Source organism: Mchenga conophoros, linkage group LG3 (genome assembly GCF_057382185.1).
Source record: "Mchenga conophoros isolate Kocher_MC1m ecotype Shallow Benthic linkage group LG3, M_conophoros_male_GT1.1, whole genome shotgun sequence".
Classification (NCBI taxonomy): Eukaryota; Metazoa; Chordata; class Actinopteri; order Cichliformes; family Cichlidae; genus Mchenga; species Mchenga conophoros.
Window position 1 is genome coordinate 5,884,191 of NC_140528.1, and position 20,688 is coordinate 5,904,878.

Genomic DNA, 20,688 nt, shown 5'->3' on the forward strand with positions numbered 1-20,688 from the left:
GTTCCAGATGTGCTGACATCAGCAGCAGCACAGCTGTGTGATACCATGAATCTCAGTTATTGATCCAACACACAGTAAATACAAAGATCAGGATTTCTGAGAGTAATCATTATGAGTCTGAACACATGATCACTGAATGTTAGTCTCCACAATAATAAGCTAACACAAGCAAACACAGCTTTCAGCTCTTATTTTGAAACTGGCTTATTTAGAGAGCTGTGATGTGAGCGTGCCTGGCTCTGAGGCACTTGGGTCAGCCTCTGTTGTTTAGAAGTGTTACAGACTGTGAATGACACAGACCTGTCAGTTTCCATGTTTGTCTGTAACACAGCTCAGGGGCTCCATGCTGAACGCATCCATCCAGTGTTATTGATCCAGGACTGATACCAGCATTGGGATCAATACTACAACACACAATCACATCTGTCCACGTGATGCAGTTTGAAGAGCAATCAGATGTCTCTGTATGAGGAGGCGGGGTCACAGGAGGTTCACAGAAACTCTGCAGCAGCATCATCAGCTCACATGGAAACTTTGATGATTCACTTCTGTGGTGTTTTTACAGAAACACGTCACAAAATTAGCTCCACCTGTTTTGTGAGCTTTGAGTTTCTTGTCTTCATCCTGGATTCTTGTGTTGCTGTTTTTACACACAGCAGATATTTCCTGGTTGCTTCCTTGATGACCACATGAAGCTTTCTGAAGCTTGGATTGAAAACGCTTCATTACTCAAAGCTTTCCAACACAGGCCTCTGTGCTGCCATCTGGTGGACAAACATGTGAAGTGCAGCGTGAAGCTGCAAATGAAACTGCTTCAGCTACGTTTATATATAACATACTATAACCTATATAATGTGGAGATCAGGGAAATTATTTTGTTGCTACTGTTAATAATCATCATCATTACCATTGCATTAATAATATAATCTACAGCATTGATATTGCATTCAGATGTTTAAACATTTTGGTACCCAATTAGCCTTTAGTACAGGTGCAGTTATAACCACTTTAAACTGTTGAGTTGAATCTATGATCTTAAATGCTTTTGAATGCTTGTTATAATCTTAAGTGTGTATGGGCTGATTCTGTTGATTCTGAGGACACTCTGTGCAAAGTGTTGACAGGAAACTGCAGGTTTGCAGAGCGTGCTTTTGCAAAAGTGAAACTAAAAGCAGAGTGTAAGTGCAGCTTATTCTGAGGAGCTGTGTGGATGATGCTATTTGAATAACCAGGTTGTTCATTATTATCTTTTATACTTTTATATTCTTTTATTAAGCTTCTAGTAGAGGTTCTTGATTAAAACATTTATTCAATATACTACATATATAGTTTTAGTAAACTGCTGACACATGTGAGAGTGGCCTCTGTTTGACTGCGAGTGTTAGTAGGTGAGAGGTGACACAGAGTGCCAAGTGAGGTCGTGACACACACACACACACACATAGTAGATACATTCAGTTATAGGTGAGAGGTTAATCATGTTTGCTTGCAACTGCGGGCGTGCAGAAGTGGTATCTTACTGCAGAGCATGGTCTGTGGTTTTGGAGAAGCGGCAGTCAAAAGGTTGACAGGAAACATCTGCCATGAAGATAGAGATAATGTTCTTTTCAAACTGTGTTAAAAGTCATTGTGGTTTTGATTTGACGTATGTATGTATGTATCTGTGTGACGTTGAAGGGGCGTCATTAAATTCAAACCCCGATGGTATAAAATATCTGTTTATGCTTTGATTAGTCGGAGATCAGCGCTGTCTGCGTACGGCGCTGGTCCCCCCATTCATTAAAATCAATTGTTTGACCAAGCTCTTCTGGACCTGGTTGTTTGTACTCTCCTTCCTCAATATTTGAACCTTAACAATAACTATATGTATAGTGTATTATGTAGGTGTTAGAGCTGGGGGTAGAACTGCTGATGGCCTGGTTGTTATTTATGTTCCCCATGGTTCACCAGCTCTCACACAACATCAGCACTAATGATCCACGTCCTTATAAACCTCTGAATCAGGTCCTGAAGCTGTGACGTCCTGAGTGAAGACCTGACTGATCACATGACTCTGGTCACCTGACTCAGTGTTTCTGAAGCAGTGTGCTGGGTTTTTAAAAATCCGTGGCTGCTGCCTGATGTTGGGCCCACAGAGGAAGACGACTCACTCGCTCTTCTTCACTTCCTCCTTAAACATGTGGAAGGAGAGCAAAGTGCTGCCAGACTCTTATTTCTGACAGGAACAGAAGAAACCACAGCAAACTGGTCCAGTTCTTCATCTTCATCACAATCTGTTTATTTCTGATGGTGTCTTCAGTCTGAGGTTTGAAGTTTCCATGTCTGTGTGATGTGTGGTGTGAAGGCTGCTGGTTAAACTGGGACTCACTGTTTAAAGCACTGAGTGCTCATAGAGAGATGCTCCATGAGTCCCAGTACAGACTACAAACATGGTGGAAACTTAGCTTTGATATCCACACACTCTGCACGTCTGTGAGTAACTGTGATGAAGATGTGCAGAGATCTGTGTCCAAACAGGAGAAAGACTGTAAAGACTCTGTGCTTCTAACAGCCTCTGTTAACATATGTGAGGCTGTTTGTTGTTGTTGCCATGGAGCTTTGCACTGTTTGGGTCAGCAGGTCATGTGATCAGGTTTGTTCTGCTGGACGATGGTTCAGTGTCAGGTTTGTTTGCATTCATCAATAAATATCTAAATAAATCAAAGACTCCATGTTTGTTCTTTCATCATGTGACCTCTGCTCATCCATCTCTGTGAGTATCAGGATACATTTGGTTCATAATACACAGAAAAATCAGAGTTATTACCTGTAATAAATGTGAAAGATTCCTGCAGTGATAACCAGGCAGGACTGAAACACATCCAAGCTGTCACCACGGTAACAGCACCGTCCATCCACAGGTGAGGGGAGGAGCAAAAAGAGGGACTTTGACCATTTTATACTAAAAACACTCAACTAATGTTTCTAATATGAAACAAATAAGCCCACATTAATGTGAGCGTTTATTAAATAATAATAATGATGATTTCCTCCTGATCTCATTTCCACAGCAGAGAAAACTGTGGTGTATATTGAGGTGGAGGGTGTGGTCTGTGGCTCAGGTGTAGAGTGAGGGTGGGGTGCACCACAGCAGCATGCTGGGACTGCTGAGGGTGGAGGAGGGAGTGATGATGACATCAGAGCTGCAGCACAGAGACCAGTGAACACACAGTCTGTTCATCTTTGCATAGATACAATATACAGCACAATATTGAATGACAGACACGCTGTGGGAGCTTCCACAGATACACTGACGTCAGCATCCAGAGTCCTCCTGCTGCTCCCCCCTCAGAGCCCCGTGATCAGCACCAACACATTCAGTTAGATGACAGAGTCCAGCTGCAGCTAGAATCAGCTCCCCTCTGTGAACAACAGCACAGCGTCAGTGTTTCACACTCAGTGAAAGGAGGAAACAGCAGAAGAACACCATGTGTGCTACGTTTCCCAGGACACACTACAAACTGCACAAATACAGAGCAGCACGTGGAAGGACCTGGAGCTGCATTTACAGAGCTGCAGACAGCGTGATGTCCTGTATGGACAGGTGGAAGGAAGCAAGTCCTCAGCTGGAACACTCGTGTTTGTCCACAGACAGGAAACACAGCAGGAAACTTCCTCACAGAAGTGCAGCTCATGGATAACACACTTCCTGTCAGTCAGAATGAGGCTGCAGCCAAACACAGAAAGGTGTTTTTGTCCAGATGAGCCCAGAGAAGAAACACGAGTGTTCACAGACATCAGAAGCTCAGAGAGGTGAAACATGAGGTTGGAGTCCTCGTCAGCATCCAGAAGAGCTGCTGTGAAACCCTGAGTACTCATGACAGACTCTGATGGCACAAACACATCATGATTCAAACAGAAAGACAAACATGGAGCTCCTGATCCTCCTGCATGAGAACAAGCTGACATGAGCGCTGTGTCTGAGAGTGTCTCCCTGTCACAGTGACAATAACACAGCTGCTGCTCACAGTCATTAAACTGACCTGAGGTCAGCTGTGCTCCTTACATATGAACCATGTGACCTCACATCAGTGCTGTGGATGACTGTAGTCATAGAAGAGTAGAGCTGTAGCAGGTGGTGTGAGGAGGAGGTGGTGTATTGTAGTTAACGCAGTACTGAAACACTCCAGCAGAGGGCGCTGTTAAGTCCTTATTGTAACACAGTTACTGTGTGCAGTTAGACTTCATACATAATCTGCACTTATTTCCATCAGACATGCTGTCAGTAAATGATTGGTTTCTATTGATTCTACTTCCTGTTGACTCGTTTGATGACAGTGAAACAATCACAGCTGATTGTGTGATGATGTAAACTGTCACTGTTACATTCAGTGTGTGTGACATAATGTTAGTGCAGGCTGATAACAGCCTGGTTCTGTTAGAAACACATGAACGTGTCCATAGATCAGTGTGTGTTTAACATGAGAGCTTCAGCCCTGCTGATGTGTTAAATAAAGACATGCAGGAAAACTGATGAGACTCTGAAATAACTCTTTATATTTATAATGTAACTCTGCATCAAAAGAACAACAAAGGATCCCAGACAGGTTTCTGTGAACAAAGACCATTCTGATGTTTCTGTGTTTCTAACACTTTGACATTATTAGTAAACAGACTGCAGTGAGCAGCATTTATAAAGAGCTTCTATATAAAGATATGACAGCTGTTTGACAAGTTTATCACTCTGTGTTTGGACCTGATCAGTCCAGCTGTTTACTTGAAACATGTTCATTTACCTGTTCTGTTATATTCATGTTCTTGTCTCTGTTGAAAACACATTTTAATGTCCCTCAGATTTTTCTCCCAGATGAATAAATATAAAAATGACACAAACTGACTGCAGCTACTTTTTGTCCTTTCTGTCAAAAACCTTCATGTGACTCATGAGAGACACGTTTCAGCTGTTTGTGACAGATCAGAGGCCAACAAGTCATTTATAACACTTTCCATCATTGTTTAAAGTTCTCAGTGTTTCTGTGTTGCTGCGTATAGGATCTCCCAGCATCATCACTGTGCTGTCCAATCATTGTGTGCGAGGTTACCCTTATAGTGCGATGTGTGTTTGCACAAAGAGAAGCATGTGTGTCAAATATAAATAAGCACAGAACAGAAACAGCTGCTCGTTTCTTCTGTTTAGAGTCAAGTTAGTGTTTTGTGTCTTTGTTTGAGGCCTGATGTCGAGCAGAGGTGTGTGTAACTGCACTGCTCTGTTATATGTGTGAAGTGTGTGCTTCTCTTCAGCATCATCTTTGTCACTGCTGATTCCTTTGTGTCATCATGTGTTGAGAAGAGAGAACAGTTATAACGGAGGAGCAAAAGGAAGCCCTGAAATCTGCATCAACAAGGAAGTGTTGGCTCACCAGTGATCCCAGCAGAGCCACTGGTTTGGCTCCAGTTGTTCTAGATTCAATGATGTTGTTGCTACAGATACATGTCAGCATCTTTATTGAATTTAATATGAAGCAGAAATGGTGTCATTAGGAGAAGAAGAGGAGAACAAGTCCGGCGAGGAGGCAGCAGCTCTTAAAGATGAAACAGCAGCTCAGCCCTGAGCTCAGAGAGCTGCACATGAAAAAGCTCCTCAAGCAGATCCTGTCAGAGGTTTGTCATCAACAGGAGGAACTGTTCACATCATAGGATGAAGATGCTGTCAGCTGGATGAAGAAGGTTATTTAATGCAAACGTTCACACTGAAGTCAAATTGTTGTCGTGTTGAACAGATTCATGTACTGATCGTCTCCAGAATGTTAGAAGAGCTTCAATGAATCATTAGAAACAACTTACAGCTGCACAGCTGTGTCAAACACATCTGTGTGTCATTGTGGGATTGTTGTGTTTCTACATGTGACACACGTCTAAAACATGCACACAATCTGAACACAAACAGGGACTCATGTGTTCCCACAGCCAGATGCTGAGAGCCATTTCCTTGTAGTCCTGTGTCTACATACATGAACCATTAGATGTTATTGGAATGATTGTCAGCTCTGATAGTTTCATGTGTGTTTAGCTGGACGCTGTTTGATCCTCGACATGTTTAAAGGTGTCCAGTCCTGAGACACTGGGGCTGGAAACAGCTGTGATGTCATTGGACTGTCACACAGACAGAAGTGCATGAAGTGAGCAGCCGAGGAGCCGCTGATGTTTTGGATTCAACAGCATTTGAAAGGTCGACACAGACACATTTGCACACAGAGAGCTGAATCTGTCATATGCCACAGTGAACTCACTGTTCAGTGTTTTTCAGGAAGCTTCTTAACTGCCTCTGCTGCCAAACAAGCAGCTGATGTCCTTGAGAAGAAGCTGAAGAAGTCTTCAACAACAAATACAGGAAGTGGACTTTCAAATACTAGATTCACTTTAGACTCACAGAGAAATGACTCAACCAGCTGTGTTTGACTATATGAAAGGTCAGTGTGTGTCTGCACACAGACTGTTGTGTTGGACTGTTATTCAGTTGTCTGCTGAATGTTTTCAAATGTCTGCATCTCAGCTGTGATGAGGCTGGGGGTCATGGGAGGCCACCGTAGCAGCCTCTTCAACATCATGACATCATCATAAATGCTGCTGGACTGTCTGATGGGCTGACGGTGAAAAAGCCGTCGGGAAGGAAACAGAAGACATTTCAGAGGCTGCAGCAGATTTCTTTGATTCGGGGCCTTTTTCAGCTTTATTGGACAGAGCAGTGAAGATAAGTGACAGCAAAGCAGAGAGAAAGGGGGCGTGGCCCGGGTCAAAGCCAGGCCAGCTGCTCTCCACCTCGTGGTCACCTGCTCATCCTAGTGAGCTCCACCAGCAGCCCTTTCACACACTTTACACTGTCAAACACTGTGTGTGGACCTCAGCTAACAACAGGCTACATTTAAGTCTGGACTACATGCTTTTATATTGTTTTTATTCCATCAGCAGCTCAACATCATGAGCAGCTTTGACATAAAGACATCAAACTCAAGCTGACTTTAAACTACTTTTAATACAGGGGCTCAAAAACAACAACATCTTTATTATATATCAGGACACAAAGTCATTTCATCTCAAAGGGAAACAGCTTTATTTGGAATAACCAGCACTATCAACTGGTTTGGGATCTCCACCAGTTTCATGTCTTTGCAGCTTCTCCAACAAAGTTCCTGTAAAATCAGCATGTTTGTCTTTATTGGTTTGATAGTGATTGATTATTCAGTCCCAATCTGCTGTCATCTAAAGAACAAAATGATGTTTCTATGAGTCACAAAGCTCCAGATGTTGTCGGCTTCACAAAGAAAACAAAGAACTTAAACACAAAGTGTTTGGAGCCAAAATGTTCCCAAGCTGCTCTTTTTGAAATGGCAGAGGTACAGTGGTGTCTAACAGCACACTGTGGAAGGCAAACATGTTATTGTTGGATGAAACTTCATGAATCCTTTGTAGATTTGAGCTGTTGGAGCCTTTCTTTTCTCTTCAGGTGTACAGATGCTGAGGAGGCAGGTGAAGCAGGTGGAGCTGTTGTGATGCTGGCAGAGGGTGTGTCTTAGTAACTCTGTGAGGCAGAACTGGATCCAACATTGTGGATGTGTTGATGTTGGAGCCATTAAGAGTCTCTGGCCACACTGTAGGATTTCCCTTTGATCCACTGTGGGGGCATTTTGGAGTCTGTCAGTGAAACTCTTCATGTTTGTGTTTGACTCCAGTTTATAGAAACAGAGAAATGTGTCATGCTTTTGTTCGGCCTCCACAAATACACACATTTGTTCATTGGTTGGACTTTTTGGAAGGAGACACATTGAAAACCATGTTAATAAGATCTTGTTGTTTCCTGTGGATCCGACACAGAGAGTGGACTTCAGACAGAAAGCGTGGAAGAGATTTTAGAGGCCGTGTGTGGCAACAGGAAGCAGAGGTGTGGACTCGAGTCACATGACTTGGACTCGAGTCAGACTCGAGTCATTAATTTTATGACTTTAGACTTGACTTGAAAAAATGTTCTAAGACTTGTGACTTGACTTTGACTTTTACACCAATGACTTGGGACTTGAATTGGACTTGAACCGGTTTACTTGAAAAGACTTGATATTTTACCCCAAATATAAAATTTAACATGCATATTATATAGAGATTGAAAATGTGACGTCATTCACGGGTAGAACCGCAAAGGATTCTGGGAACTCGTGGCAAGCGGTACTAGCGCACGCAGGCTTTCAATTAAAATCAGTTATACAGCGATAAAAAGAAACACAAAAATGTCAAGAAGCCGTTGTATTATTAACTGCAATAGCCGGTCGCATGACAGCCACGGGAAGCCGACGGGTAAAGAGATCGGTTGTTATCGGATTACGTCGTTGAAGAGAAATTGTTCAAGCCATGTTTCCGAAGTAACAAAGAGGCGACTGGATTTCAGCCATTCAAAGATCAAATATAACGTCCCAGAACACTCCAGCTCACAGGTTAGTCTGCTCCAAGCATTTACACGAAGGTCAGTGTTTTTTAGTAGTTAATACATCATTTTCATAACATAATTAGTGATATAGGTTACAAGCAAGTCTGGCGCTGAACAGAAATTGTCGCGCTATGCTCCTTTATTTATTGTGTTTATTGTGCATAAATAGTGAATTGTCCTGACACAATATTGCGTTTCGCTTCTGTTATTATGGTACATTGACAAAAACATATACTTTTATTCACAGGATAAAACAGGTTTTTTGTATCACTAATTGCCCAGTACGATTACAGCATACAATATTATTGTCACTGCTACATTTCTGTGATGCTACCAGAAATTATTTCCACTACTAATTAATTACCGTTGAGCTCAAAGGTCATATTAATAAACGGTTAAGGAATGTGTATTTATGACGACGATTTGTGAGACTGGTAAACTTATGATACGTACGATGGTCTTTCGTTCTACACGGTGCATTTCAAGGTCCTGCACCCATCCGTCGGTAAACTGTACCTGGGCTTGTTGCAGTGACCGGAAGTTACTAAACTTCATGAGTGTATGCACTCACTCCAAGAACCATATAATTATAAATATGCATATAAATATGCTAAGATGAGATAGCTGATTTCATCTAACTAGCAAATGTTGTCCAGGCTACGTTGGTGATACAGTTTTTTTTAATGTGTATGATATTTTTGTCATGCGATTTTAAAGCTGGTCCTACAACCGCATCCAAGAATAACATGCAGCTTATCTCAGAACTGTCGGTGAAAATTATTCTTGGAGCTAGGTTTAATTGAGCTGCATTTTAAAGAGGTGCAATTTCACAATTTGTGTATATTTTCTAAGTTCACTATTTTGTCATGTGTTGAGAAAAACACAGATTTTAAAATTACATGGTCTAATATTTACATTTAGCATAACTGCAACATTATTTTTTCGTTGTTTTTTTTTTTAAAGACTCGAAAGGACTTGAAATTCAAAGTTTCAGACTTGTGACTTGACTCGGACTTTTACACCAGTGACTTGAGACTCGACTCTGACTTGCCTGACATTACTTGAGACTTGACTTGAGACTTGCAAAACAATGACTTGGTCCCACCTCTGACAGGAAGTTTCTGTATGTTTGCTGATCTTACATGTGGAAAACAACACGTGATGTTTGTGAAGTTCTACAATGATCATTGTTCTCACAGCATTTTGAGTGGGAACAGTTCAAACTGGGAGTAGTGGGAGTTATTTACTGATTGAAACAAGCTGAATGTTTCTGTGACGATGAAGATCAGCAGCTCAGCTGATCAATGAACTGACATCTATCAGTCGTTTCATGAGATGAAGTCATCAGCAGACATTTGTTCTGACTGTGTGATGAATGTCAGAACGTCAGGGCTCTGCTTTAGTCACTGCTTGATGATCATTGGCTCATTGTTGAATCCAGGGCCCAGTCTGACCTCTGACCTTTGCTGCAGGTCTTCTGTGTTATCTCCACTTTCATGTCTGATCTTCTACTTGTAGTCCTGTGTCTACATATACAGTGGCTTTCAAAAGTATTCGGCCCCCTTGAACTTTCCCACATTTTGTCACATTACAGCCACAAACATGAATCAATGTTATTGGACTTCCAGGTGAAAGACCAACACAAAGTGGTGCACACGTGAGAAGTGGAACGAAAATCATACATGATTCCAAACATTTTTTACAAATAAATAACTGCAAAGTGGGGTGTGCGTAATTATTCAGCCCCCTGAGTCAATACTTTGTAGAACCACCTTTTGCTGCAGTTCCAGCTGCCAGTCTTTTAGGGTCTGTCTCTGCCAGCTTTGCACATCTACAGACTGAAATCTTTGCCCATTCTTCTTTGCAAAACAGCTCCAGCTCAGTCAGATTAGATGGACAGCGTTTGTGAACAGCAGAAATTGAAATTGAAATTGCAGTGAAGTCAGCTAGAAACTTACAGTGACGTGGACATCATGCAAAGACTGCCAGACTCTGTAATACTGCAAATGATCAGTGACTCAGGTTAACACTAAACTTTAAACGGCACCTCTGTGTCTCTGTGTGCTGAACATCTAGGATTGAGTCAGGCTGCATCAGCTGAAGCTGTTATTTGTATATATCAGTATTTTTTTATTCAGGTGTGGGGAAAATACGTAAGACTGCAGTGAAGCGATGCACCAGATGAATCCCTGGCCAAAGGTATCGTACTCAAATCAGACTACTGATCCAGCCACATCAGCCTTTTGTGAGGTCTGTTTAAAGTAGACTAAAAGTGAACTGCAGGTTCCTGAGAGGTGGACTGTGAGCACAGAAACACATGTTCATACATACAGCTGCAGCAAACTTACATTAATTTTAAATAGATTTGTTACTCTGATGTCTGTCTCTGTGTTAGTCCTCTGACAGACTGGTGACCTGTCCAGGTGTGCTCTACCTACTACTGGGACAGGTTCCAGCCTCTGTAATAGAAATGTTCTGTTATTCTCATTTAAAGTGTTTAAGTGCTTATGCATATGCTTAGTTGTGACACTGTTACTGTTCAGTGAAAGTTGCTAAAACTAGATGAACTTACTTCAGCAGTTTGAGAAAACAACTCCCTTTACAGGTGCTGATAAGGCCAAGGGCACAAAACAGCACAACCATTGATGCGTTAGGTTTCATAGCGAGACACGTGAAGTGTGGTAGGATCAGTTTATAACTTCCTCCCTCTTCCTTGGAAGGCGTAAAGGAGGAGCACGACCTCTGTGGCAGCGCTGACATGACTGAACTGTGATGTTTGATGTGTGTTGGCGCAGTAATAAATAGCTTGATCACAGCTCTTTCTGTGTTGCAGACTTTATTTAAAAAATTCCACGAAACCCCCCCCCCCCCCCCACTGTGAACCTGAATTGAATATTCAGAAGACATTTGTTTAAATAGTTCTACAAATCTGAGCTGTTGGTGTGTCCTTGGATTGTGTGGTAATAATATTAGAGCCTGCAATCTTTCTTACTGGATCTCTACTATGAGTCATGTTACCTGAGATTAGTTCTATGTTTACCTGTCAGCCTGGACGAATGTGCTGTGTGAAGAATGTAAATGACATCAGATCTGAACTGCTTACATCTAAGGAGCCTGTTCATATTTAATTGTAATATGAACCAATGATTTTCTGATTGATTGCTGATATATACAGTGGGGCAAAAAAGTATTTAGTCAGCCACCGATTGTCATCATTTTAGGTGGGGGAACTTGCACAGAGGTCAGTAATTTGCACCAGAGGTACACGTCAACTGTGAGAGACAGAATGTGAAAAAAAAAAATCCATGAATCCACATGGTAGGATTTGTAAAGAATTTATTCGTAAATCGGGGTGGAAAATAAGTATTTGGTCAATAACAAAAATACAACTCAATACTTTGTAACATAACCTTTGTTGGCAATAACAGAGGTCAAACGTTTACTATAGGTCTTTACCAGGTTTGCACACACAGTAGCTGGTATTTTGGCCCATTCCTCCATGCAGATCTTCTCGAGAGCAGTGATGTTTTGGGGCTGTCGCCAAGCAACACGGACTTTCAACTCCCGCCACAGATTTTCTATGGGGTTGAGGTCTGGAGACTGGCTAGGCCACTCCAGGACTTTCAAATGCTTCTTACGGAGCCACTCCTTTGTTGCCCGGGCGGTGTGTTTTGGATCATTGTCATGTTGGAAGACCCAGCCTCGTTTCATCTTCAAAGTTCTCACTGATGGAAAGAGGTTTTGGCTCAAAATCTCACGATACATGGCCCCATTCATTCTGTCCTTAACACGGATCAGTCGTCCTGTCCCCTTGGCAGAAAAACAGCCCCATAGCATGATGTTTCCACCCCCATGCTTCACAGTAGGTATGGTGTTCTTGGGATGCAACTCAGTATTCTTCGTCCTCCAAACACGACGAGTTGAGTTTATACCAAAAAGTTCTACTTTGGTTTCATCTGACCACATGACATTCTCCCAATCCTCTGCTGTATCATCCATGTGCTCTCTGGCAAACTTCAGACGGGCCTGGACATGCACTGGCTTCAGCAGCGGAACACGTCTGGCACTGCGGGATTTGATTCCCTGCCATTGTAGTGTGTTACTGATGGTGACCTTTGTTACTTTGGTCCCAGCTCTCTGCAGGTCATTCACCAGGTCCCCCCGTGTGGTTCTGGGATCTTTGCTCACCGTTCTCATGATCATTTTGACCCCACGGGATGAGATCTTGCGTGGAGCCCCAGATCGAGGGAGATTATCAGTGGTCTTGTATGTCTTCCATTTTCTGATGATTGCTCCCACAGTTGATTTTTTCACACCAAGCTGCTTGCCTATTGTAGATTCACTCTTCCCAGTCTGGTGCAGGTCTACAATACTTTTCCTGGTGTCCTTCGAAAGCTCTTTGGTCTTGGCCATGGCGGAGTTTGGAGTCTGACTGTTTGAGGCTGTGGACAGGTGTCTTTTATACAGATGATGAGTTCAAACAGGTGCCATTCATACAGGTAACGAGTGGGGGACAGAAAAGCTTCTTACAGAAGACGTTACAGGTCTGTGAGAGCCAGAGATTTTCCATGTTTGAGGTGACCAAATACTTATTTTCCACCCTGATTTACCAATAAATTCTTTACAAATCCTACCATGTGGATTCATGGATTTTTTTTTCACATTCTGTCTCTCACAGTTGAAGTGTACCTCTGGTGCAAATTACTGACCTCTGTCATCATTTTAAGTGGGGGAACTTGCACAATCGGTGGCTGACTAAATACTTTTTTGCCCCACTGTATATATATATATATATATATATATATATATATATATATATATATATATATATATATATATATATATATATATATTTTTTTTTTTTTTTTTTTTTTTTTTTTTTTTTTTACATACATAGTTTTTTGTTGCCTTATGGTTCCAAGCGCTGTCACCAATCTTTGCATTTTGTTATTATCTCATGACACTTGTTTAATCAGCTACCATCTCTCCTGTGGACTTTTTAATGTCTACAGTGTCAGACCAACACAGCCCTGCCCTTCCCATATTAGATTCTTGATGAATGTGTGTTGTTGTTATTCAGCCTGGTTCAATGTGCCCCTTTTTAACTTTGAGCACCCGCCCCTTTAAACCTCTCTGCACAGCCCTGCACTGAACTCACTATCTTCTCCCTCTAACAGCCTCCACATGTTCTCACTGTAATTTCCCCTCATGAATGAATTTATGCTGCACTAATGTGAATGTTTGCAGGGAAATCAAACGCATTTCACACGCAGTACTCGAGCTGACTTACCTTTGTTTGAATGACGACTTGTACGCGCTGACTCCACAGATAAGGTACGAAAATATATCAGGCTACGTCTTCAGGGTTTCTACTCCACGGCCGTATTTCATACGGGTCCACATTTCCACTGCACGCTATTTTCTGCAAGTACCGCCGCTTCGCCTCTGGACGCAATCGGTCTCTATACAGTCCGTTCTCTTTTGAGCTGCTTTTAAGCATCTTGTAATCGTCGTTCCAACACAGTGTGTTTGTTTTGATTCGTAGACCTCGAAAATGGTGCCGCGCTCCCACAATGCATTGCGGCGTGACGTCAACTCCAAAGCCCTATAGAACATGTTCTTTTTCATTGTCAAAATTATCAGGAATAAAGAAGAAAACTGATTCAAAACCTGTGGAACCTGCCAAAAAACAAGTTTTACTGCAAAGGATTTCTAGATGTGAAGGTTTTGTGGCTTTTTTCAGTTTCTAAAACAAACTCATTTGTACAGAAGGATATGAGGATGTATATGTCCGGTGGTGGGTTTTTTTCTTCTTGATTTAATGTATTCATTTATCTCTTCACTTAATCTTTCTTTATGTTTTTTTTTTTGGATTTGGCATGAGCGATTTCCGGTCCTCACTCCAAGCCAGTTGGTGGCGGTAATGCACCACATGTTCTATCACAGCTGCGTCCGAGAGGACAGGAAACGTCTGTATGCGTCTGCAAACCAGGTAACTACACTCAGCTGAGCCTCTCTGCTAGTCGTTATTAGTTGGAGGGTTTTGCGTCACTTTCTCTCGGCTTGATAAAGGGCTGTATAGAAATCTCTGGTACGTAACACGTAACGTCATTTTTAGGGAGCGTCGCAGAGAAGTGAGGCTGTTTCTTTGTTTTTGTCGAGTTTTGATTGAAGACATGTTTCCAGTCCGTTTTTTACTCGTTTGTTTTTTCATTAATAACTTTACATTATCACAGAGAACAAGAAGGCGCTTTGTTTGTCACATTCACCTTATGTCTGTGAAGGTTCTCAGTCATCCAGGTCATCGTAGTCAAAGGAGCTTGCAAAGAAAAGCGTCTGGACTTCTTTAAGTTACTTGAAGACGTTTCACCTCTCATCCGAGAAGCTTCTTCAGTTCTAAGGTCAAATGGTGGAGAGTCCCAGATATAAACCTAGTGGGAGTGACCCCCCACAGAGGGACAAAAGGACCCCCTGATGATCCTCTAATTGCCTGAGCCAAGGTGTGAAACTGGGTGTGGGTCCCAATCAGCCAGAGTTTCGGGTGAGTTCATTGTGAAACCTGGCCCCACCTTATCATGCGAATTCCTGAGGTCAGATGGCCCAGGATGTGAGTGGGCGTTAAGGCGTCTGGGAAGGATCTCAAAACTGGATTATAGATGGCAGAGAGTTGGTGTCGTAAACCCCGCCTCTGTTCAAAGATGGTCGCTCACAGTGGACATAGATGGCTTCTTTCACTCCTCTTTCAAACCATCTGTCCTCTCTGTCCAAAATGTGAACATTAGCATCCTCGAAAGAGTGACCTTTGTCCTTAAGATGCAGATGGACTGCTGAGTCTTGTCCTGTGGAGGTGGCTCTTCTATGTTGTGCCATGCGCTTGTGAAGTGGCAGCCACTTGGCAGCCACAGTGATAAATGGCTGAGATGGCTGCAGCTGTACGTGTGAGGTACCTACATGTTTCAAGATGAATTTGCAGAGATGTCATGTTTGGTGCTTACAGACATCACACTGCATTTTGTGATTTCGTAGCTATTGTTGTGATATTTTGGAGCTTCCCATGATCACCGTGACAGTCATTCATTTTAACGTAACCTTTCTATTCCTTTCAGGGATCCTCATTTTTTTGGTACGGAAGATCAGCAGCTGTGTCGACAGGCAACAGGTAACGGCATGCTTTTCTGTTAGTACTGTAGACCTTGGTCTGTGCTCTTTTTTAGTTTAACACAGTATTTTCATTTGCCGAAGTGTAAAAAGCTTGTTCCAGGAGAAACAAACTTTAGTGAGTTCTGCAAAATGATTCCCACCATTGCACACTCTGTCAGCCTCCAGTGTGCCCGTTTTTTGTCCTTTAACTGAAGAAAGTCGGTAGTCAGAACATATGAGATAAGTGAGATCCTCATTTTGCCTGCTTATTTCAAGATACAACATTTTCACAAACTGCTGTAGGATAACCTTGCTATTTGTCTTTTCCAACACTTCTACATTCATCCATATTTCCTTGTCTGCTTCTTTCCAGGTGAAAAGTACCTGAAATGGGTGAAAGATTTTGTTTCCAAAAACAAAAGCATGTGCGTTCACCTGAAGAAGCCAAGTGGTGCTGACCTGTGGATAGAAGAGCTTGAGAACACCAAATACAACGGGGATGAAGTTAACGCCTGGGGAAAATTCTACCTTCCCGAGATTGTAAAAATGCAGGTTATTGGTGTGGTAAAGGGCACCTCATGTCCATGTGACGAGCTTGTGCTGATGACGCGTGAGGACAAAAAGCTGTACGGCTATGACGGAGAGGAGCTGCATCTGCTGGCTTCCAGTTTCCTGGAACTATGTGACAAAACGATAGAGTATCCAGCATCCAAGCGCTACTACAATGGAGAGGCCTTCAAAGATATGGTGAGAAGTTAGACTGCTAAGAATAAGACTGGGGATGCCTAGTGTTAGAGATCAATCACCTGAGCTTTTCTTTGTATTGTTGTGTGTTCTGTTTACACTGAGGAGGACTGGAAAAAGGTTAAGATGAGTGATGTGGGGAGGAAACTGCAGGAAGAACATAAAAAGCTGGTAAATGAAACCCAGTCAGCGTTCGTCAGCCTAATATCATAGGTGGGTATTGGAGCTGAGTATCATCACTGATTTCTAGAACCTGTTCAATTCCAATTCACAAGGTCCCAATTAGATTCCATTTAATTCTTACTCAGAGAGTCAGAAACATTATAATTCTGATCATTTATCAGTACTGACACTTGTGAAACTTCATCAGAGGTGTGAGCATCACAGCAGATGCTTTTGTGTCAAAGTAACTGAGGATAAAACACAAAACCATGAAGCAGATTTTCCTGGCCTAGCTTTTTACAGTAGATAACCTTAAAAATATTATTCTGCAGTAGAACAAAAGCAGACGAGAACCACGACTCAACAAATGTACATTGGCTGATGCTGCTGAAGTGATTCAGAGGTTTTAATAAGAGGTTTTAATAGAGACACAGCAGAGCATTTTGCAGTTTCACTTAATTTGAAAAAAAAAAATAAAATTTGGTATTGAACAGCAGAAATGAGGCTGTCTTGTCGGAAGTCATTAAAAAAAATGGCTGTAAGCAACGGTAGACTGCTTCATAACAAGCAAGCGAATAATGCCAAAAACAGAGATTTGAGATGGGAAACGGTGTTCTTAAAGTACACTGAGAGAGGCAGAGAGCTGTGCTGTGTTGTTTTTCTCTGTGTGTTTTAATGGTGGTGGAAGCAAACCAGCAAAAGTAAGAGGGAATTCATGACAATGTTTATGTCAAGCGAAATGTGTCTTCTTTTGCTGCTGGTTTGGTTAGAGAGAGACAAAACGTGCAGCTTCAGGATCTGAGCAGCTTTCAGCACCAACGGCATCACAGCTCAGACTTGGATTCAGGATTAAGCCCTTTATGTTTGACTGTAGTGATTGTAGCTCTGTCCTTGTTATTAATCGCTTTAGTCAAACACAGCTATTGTTTGCTGGGATGTGTATATCCTTGACAGTTTGTATCTCAGAGTTATCAAAGACACTGTGGATAATCATCAAGAGATTGTTGTTCTCTTAATAATGACCTATTTGATTGTTTGTTTTTTCTTCTTCTTACAGATTCTGGTATTTGGCCAAAAGAGAGCTTCACAATTCTTGGCTTCACCTGTGGTAGAAAAATGACTAAAGTTATGCAACACTCTCTAAAATTAAAGCTATGCAACGCTTTAACATGAATGGCGAAGGAGTGCATCTCTTTCACTGTCTCTTCCTGTCCTCTTCTCAGTCTTTGTTGTGGCACCTCTGCTATGTGTTATAGAAAGCACTTGGAATCATGTTCAATACAAAAACACCAAACTCGTGGGATTGCCCTAGCAAGCAGTTGGTAAAAACTAATTAAAACTGATATATATCAGCTTCACTTTCTAGCTGCAAAAGCACGTTTCTGCAAAAGCATGCAGTTTCCTGTCAGCACTTTTTGGCACAGAGTGTACTCAGAGTTAGGCCTTTCTTATATAAAGCAATATAATCAGCATATAAACATTTAAGATGATAAATTTAAAGCTCAACAGTAACTGCTATAAATATTATAACTACACATGTAGTGCTTTTGCTTAAGTAAATTATAGTTGGGATCATAATAAGAAAACATGTGTTTTTATTTTCTGTGTACCCTGGGTACAGACCAGTATAAACATGGGATTCTTCCCAATAAATGCTGTCTGATAATGCTTCATATTGCATTAAACACTAGATATGTAAGCAAACAAACAAAAACCCATAGAAGCCAGTTTTAATTATTAAATGTGACAATTACATGGAGATGGAAAGTAAACATGCTTATACACGTCTCTGTGATTACAGAAAATCCACACAGATGCTGTCAGAGCAGAGAATCTTTGATTTATCAGAATGATGAATGCAAATGATTTCATGAAATCTCACTCTTGTTCTGGGTTGTAAAATTCACCTGTCCAGTTAAACCGAATCCTTTGCAACACAGTTCTAAGAACCCATCAACCTCATCCTCAGCTCTCTGCCTGTTGTCCTTTTCAGCTGAGTATTCATCCACATGTGTTTCAACTTCTCTCTCATTTTCAAGCAAATTGCTCAGGCTCTCAGCTTCAGCACAGTTACTGTTTTTTTATTATTCTCTTCTAAGTCCAAGTCTGTGAGGAGATCTTGCAGACTCTGCTTTATTTGCTCTTCATTCTCTGAGTTATTTTGCAGGACGATCTGAAAACAGTTACAGATCTGGTCAAAGTGTTGCACCTGATTATATAGTTGTTTTTAATAGAAAGTTGATCAACATGTTTGTTTCGCTGCTTGACTTATTTAACTATGCAGGACCATTGGATGCTTTTGGTTTAGACATTTTAAGATAGGGGGTGAAACATGTCACAAAAATCTACAATATGTGGGGCGATCGTGGCTCAAGAGTTGGCAGCTCGTCTTGTAATCGGAAGGTTGCCGGTTCGAGCCCCGGCTTGGACCGTCTCAGTCGTTGTGTCCTTGGGCGAGACACTTCACCCGTTGCCTACTGGTGGTGGTCACAGGGTGGCTGTGGCTACAAGCTTGCCATCACCAGTGTGTGAATGGGTGGATGACTGGATGTGTAAAGCACTTTGGGGTCCTTAGGGACGAGTAAAGCGCTCTACAAATACAGGCCATGTAATGGCAGAAACGTTCTCTAGTGTAAATCCTGACTAGTTCATTAACTACAGATCAGTTTCAGTGAACATTATTCACAGAGGGATCTGAGTTCCTTATACCAGACTCTACAGAAACTGTAACACTGTACAGCTCTGCGACTCAACAATATGACAACAATGTAACACACACTAGAATCATCAAATAAAGCCCCACTAACCACTAGAACTAGAACTAACTAACTAGCACTGGACACTTGCATATTAGAGATTTCTACCACCATAGGAGGCGAGATATCATCCTTGAACCAGAGCATCCAGCCCTCAATTTCGGACATAAAAAGCGACGTGGCCAGGCATGATAACACTTTGACTGAACTGCAGGACTGTGCCTCGAACCACTCTGACACCATCGCCACTCTCCAGGCCACTGTGGAGCGTTTGTCTGCGGAGGTAAAGAAGTTAGATGAGAGATGTGGAGCTCTTGAGGCACTCCAGGAGGAATCATTTAAGAACTGCAGGAATACCAGAAGGCACAGAGGGACCCAAGATGACTGAGTTGGTTCACACCTGTTGGCGGAGGCGCTATCTCTCGAGGAGAAGCCACTCATCGATCGAGCACATAGAGCGAATCGCCAGCGTCCCAAACAAAGTCATCTTCCTCGGCCCATCATCTTGAGATTGCACTACTACCACATTGGTGAGGAAATTCTGCTGAAAGCTGCAGAGAACAAGAACCTGATGTATAAGGGTTTTTAAAATAAACATCCTCCCAGATTTCCCTCCCTCTGTTGGAAACGCAGAGCCGCATTTGCAAATATGAGAGGAAGACTACGTGGGATGACCAGCGTCAGGTACAGACTGCTATACCCTGCAAAGCTGTTAGTGACCCATGGTGATGTGAGGAAAAGCTTTACCGATCCCAAAGAGACCGTAGACTACGCGGAGAAGCACCTCTCCCACCCACCTTCAAATGTATTAAAAGCAAGGATATATCTATATGTCTAACGCTGACACAGCACTGTGTTTCTTCTTTTCCCTTTATATTCCATGTAAAGGTGAATATGGAGCGTTTATGGAGCTCGTTTATTGACCAGCTGTCAGTTAGAAGGTAAGAGTTACTAGGTTAACAGAGGTTAGCAGTAACAGTACGGGGAAGTATATTGTGTTGTTCTTTTGTTGGTTTTTATTTTATCCTACTTTACTTTGTTATTTTGATTTTACCTGTTGTGAGTGCTTCCCGTAATTCTCCTTTTTCTTGCGCCGCTGCGGCCAGAGTTCACAACATTACATATTTTTGTATCTATAAACAGGAAGCTGACACTCTCCAGACTTTATCAAAGGTGTGAGCGTCACAGCAGAGGCCTTTGTGTCAACGTAGCTGAAGACAAAACACAGAAACACATGAAGGAGATTTTCCTGGCCTGGATTTTATACAAATATTCTGCAGTACATCAAAAATGAAAGAAAACCATTAGTCAACATATGAACATCACCTCTGAAGTTACAGAGCTTTGATTGGAGACACAGCTGAGCGTTTTGCATTTTGCATAATTAATTACATAATTAATTATGTAACCATAATTAAATGGTTACGTCAT

At 41.9% G+C, this 20,688-nt stretch overlaps 1 protein-coding gene across 1 annotated transcript in view; it reads left to right on the forward strand.

Annotated features, from left to right (window-relative positions):
• LOC146577088 (protein NLRC3-like) overlaps nt 1–20,688 on the forward strand; it is a 107,413-nt gene that overhangs the window by 24,588 nt on the left and 62,137 nt on the right. The gene's annotated exons all lie outside the window — the stretch shown is intronic.